Below are 4,910 nucleotides of genomic sequence, written 5' to 3' on the forward strand. Positions count from 1 at the left end.
CCGGTGGCACCGGAGTGCCACCGGGGGCCATCATCATCACCGCAATCTTCACCAACAACTTCACCGCCATCATCACCAACTCTTCCCCCCTCTATGCAGCGGTGTAACCTCTCTCTTACCCGATGTAATCTCTACTTAAACATGGTGCTCAATGCTATATATTATTTCCCAATGATGTATGGCTATCCTATGATGTTTGAGTAGATCCGTTTTGTCCTATGGGCTATTTGATGATCAAGATTGGTTTGAGTTGCATGTTTTATTATTGGTGCTGTCCTATGGTGCTCTCCGTGTCGCACAAGCATGAGGGATCCCTGCTGTAGGGTGTTGCAATACGTTCATGATTCACTTATAGTGGGTTGCGTGAGTGACTAAAACACAAACCCGAGTAAGGGGGTTGTTGCGTATGGGATAAAGAGGAATTGATACTTTAATGCTATGGTTGGGTTTTACCTTAATGATCTTTAGTAGTTGAGGATGCTTGCTAGAGTTCCAATCATAATGATCCAAGTAGAGAAAGTATGTTAGCTTATGCCTCTCCCTCATATAAAACTGCAATAATGATTACCGGTCTAGTTATCGATTGCCTAGGGACAAATAACTTTCTCGTAACAAAAAGCTATTTAATAAAACTAACTTAGTTGTGTCTTTATCTAAACAGCCCCTACTTTTTAATTCACATGCTCTTTATTATCTTGCAAACCTATCCAACAACACCTACAAAGTACTTCTAGTTTCATACTTGTTCTAGGTAAAGCGAACATCAAGCGTGCGTAGAGTTGTATCGGTGGTCGATAGAACTTGAGGGAATATTTGTTCTGCCTTTAGCTCCTCGTTGGGTTCAACACTCTTACTTATCGAAAACTGTTGCGATCGCCTATACTTGTGGGTTATCAACAACCAGAACATATCTGAGGAGACCATTGACCTGAGTGCAGACAATAGTCATGTGGCTAGCTTTGAGGACCCTGGAACACCCAATTCACAAGGTCTTCCTAAATATGACACAAGGGCTAGGAAGAGAAGAATTATGATGAAGATGACTCATATTTTGAGCCTAATGAGGTTACTTCAAGGAAGAATATTATGTAGAAGAAGTATGCAAATACTCAAAATAAATATGTTGATGAAGTGAGGATGCAAACTGATAGTGACGATGATCATGTTGGTACTACACTCCCAACCACCACTCAGTTTCAGAAGATGCCCAGATCTGCTGTTGTGCCAGTCATAGAGACTCGAGCTACAATGTCTGCTCCAACTGCTTCCCCATCCGTTGCACCTTCAGCTGCACCAGCAGTCTCTCCACACCTCCCGCTCAGCAGATGCATTCGTCGAGGCACTTCTCTCCACTCCATCTACACACACCAGAGTTGCAAGTCAGAGGACTTCATCACCAAGAGGAGGAGATCGAGCCTAGAGTGAAGCTTAGCTCTATATTTATTCAAGCTTTTAGGTAACTTGTTGCCAAAGGGGGAGAATGTGTATAGATCATAGGGCTGAGAGAGAGAGTCTCTTTTGCTTTTGCTTCATTTTGTTTCGTGTTTATGCTACTTTGATTACTTTTTTTATTTTCTTGATTAATACTATGCTTCATGTGCGATTGATCATACCGTACTTTGATGTTATGCATGCCTATCTATCTATCTACCCTTGTGATTCTTGTTATGATCATTCACTTGTATGCTTGGTGATGAGTTCTTGATGTATTTCATTCATATCACTTTGTGCGCTCCACCAAGATGTATGTGATATGGAAGAGTGACCCATGATCCTAATCGATTGTCCATTTGCATTCAAACGCAAATTCTAAATAATGCACAAATTTAGGGGAGCTCTTGCTTATCACATACTTCTCAAAGCGACAACACTATTCATTGATTATATCCAATGTCACAACTTTCATTTATATGTTGTCATCCATTACCTAAAAGGGGGAAATTGAAAGTGCAAATAATCCCTAGGTGGTTTTGGTAATTAATAACAACACATACATCATTGAACTAATGCCCATTCAAAGATAATTTCACGAAAGTTCAATGTAGGCATGGCAAGGACATGTGATTGTGGATCGCTCAAAATGCTAAGGACGTACATTGGCAAAATCTTCAAAACCCTACATTTTTGGTTAAGTGATAAAAGATCAAATTGAGTCCATAGGAAAGCCAATACTATTAAAAGGGGATGAGGTTTTGATCATGATTCATTTGCTCAAGTGCTTGAAGATATTGCTCCAAAAACCCTCAACCACTTTCTCAATATCCAATATGTCCAAAACCTTAAGTCCAATCTCGGCCCACCAAAACACACCTATCTGGACCCACCGAGATACACACCAGACAGAGCCATAAGACAAACCCTAGAAACTCGGTTGTACCGAGATGACATTCGGTCCAACCGAAGTGCAATGACCAAGTTTCTGTAACCCATCATGTTCACTTCGGAGTTACCGAGTTGAATAGATTGGAATTACCAAGATGAGGAATATTCTTAGGTCATCACATATTGGTCTCCTGAGTGCATTCATCCGGTCTCACCAAAACGTCTAACGCTAGAATCTTTTACACTGTTTAGTCTTACCGAGATTTACTTTCAGTGTCACTGAGTTGTGCATACAGTATGTATTGTCTAGATATTTGGTGATGGTTATATATACCCCTCCAGCACCACCTAATCTCAGAGAGAGCAACCAGGATGAAACTACACTTCCCATATCCATTTTCTGAGAGATAACCCCCTACACTTGTGTTGAGATCAAGGCATTCCACTCCAACCATTTGATCAGCCCCCTCAAATTGTATTCCACCCCAATCCTTATCCCACCACCATGCCAAATCCGCGAGACAGTGATTGAGTGTTGGGGAGACTATCTTTTGAAGCACAAGAGCAAGGAGTTCATCATCAACAACAACATCTATTACCTTTTGGAGAATGGTGTCTCCTAGATTGGTTAGGTGTCACTTGGGTGCCTCCAAATATTGTGGAGTTGAACCAAGGAGTTTGTAAGGGCAAGGAGATCGCTTACTTCATGAAGTTCTACCCGAGTGAGGCTAGTCCTTCGTGGACGTAAACCATGGTGTAATAGACAAGGCTTGTTCTCCATGGACCCATCGTGGGTGGAGCCCTCCGTGGACTCGCACATCCATTAAAATCCGTGGGTTGAAGTATCCATCAATGTGGATGTATGATAGCACCACCTATCAGAACCATACGAAAAATCACCATGTCTTCATTGTGTTTGATTTCTCCAATCTCCTCCTTTCTGTACATATGCAAAGTCTTTAGTTTCCACGGCTCAACTTTTAGACTTGCATGTGTAGGTGTTGCTTGACTTGGTAGAATTGCTAAAACTTACTTACAACTAAAATTGGGAAAAGGCTAGGTTTTTATTTGGTCAAGTAGTCTAATCACCCCCTCTGGACCTATGCTACCTCTTGAGCACTTGCGTTGGTTTTCCCTTGAAGAGGAAAGGGTGGTGCAGCAAAGTAGCGTAAGTATTTCCCTCAGTTTTTGAGAACCAAGGTATCAATCCAGTAGGAGGCCACACACGAGTCCAAATCCTCGCAACCAACACGATAAGGGGTTGTCAATCCCTACACGGTCACTTACGAGAGTGAGATATGATAGATATGATAAGATAATATTTTTGGTATTTTTATGATAAAGATGCAAAGTAAAATAAAAGGCAATAAAAATAACTAAGTATTGGAAGATTAATATGATGGAAGATAGACCTGGGGGCCATAGGTTTCACTAGTGGCTTCTCTCGAGAGCATAAGTATTCACGGCGGGTAAACAAATTACTATTGAACAATTGACAGAATTGAGCATAATTATGAGAATATCTAGGTATGATCATGTATATAGGCATCACATCCGAGACAAGTAAACCGACTCCTGCCTGCATCTACTACTATTACTCCACACATAGACTGCTATCCAGCATGCATCTAGAGTATTAAGTTCAAGAGAACATAGTAACGCTTTAAGCAAGATGACATGATGTAGAGGGATAAACTCATGCAATATGAAATAAACCCCTTCTTGTTATCCTCGATGGCAACAATACAATACGTGCCTTGATGCCCCTACTGTCACTGGGAAAGGACACCGCAAGATTGAACCCAAAGCTAAGCACTTCTCCCATTGCAAGAAAGATCAATCTAGTAGGTCAAACAAAACTGATAATTCGAAGAGACTTGCAAAGATAACCAATCATACATAAAAGAATTCAGAGAAGATTCAAATATTGTTCATAGATAAACTTGATCATAAACCCACAATTCATCGGTCTCAACAAACACACTGCAAAAGAAGATTACATCGAATAGATCTCCATAAGAGAGGGGGAGAACTTTGTATTGAGATCCAAAAAGAGAGAAGAAGCCATCTAGATAATAACTATGGACCCGTAGGTCTGAGGTAAACTACTCACACTTCATAGGAAGGGCTATGGTGTTGATGTAGAAGCCCTCCGTGATCGATGCCCCCTCCGGCGGAGCTCCAGAACAGGCCCCAAGATGGGATCTCGTGGATACAGAAAGTTACGACGGTGGAATTAGGGTTTTGGCTCCGTATCTGGTAGTTTGGGGGTACTTAGGTATATATAGGAGGAAGGAGTACGTCGGTGGAGCAACAGGGGGCCCATGAGGGTGGAGGGCGCGCCCCCTACCTCATGGCCTCCTGGTTGATGTCTTGACGTAGGGTCCAAGTCCTCTGGATCATGTTCGTTCCGAAAATCACGTTCCCGAAGGTTTCATTCCGTTTGGACTCCGTTTGATATTGTTTTTCTAGAAAACCCTAAAATAGGCAAAAAAACAACAATTCTGGGCTGGGCCTTCGGTTAATAGGTTGGTCCCAAAAATAATATAAAAGTGTATAATAAAGCCCAATAATGTCCAAAACAGAAT

Source organism: Triticum urartu, chromosome 7 (assembly GCF_003073215.2).
Source record: "Triticum urartu cultivar G1812 chromosome 7, Tu2.1, whole genome shotgun sequence".
NCBI lineage: Eukaryota > Viridiplantae > Streptophyta > Magnoliopsida > Poales > Poaceae > Triticum > Triticum urartu.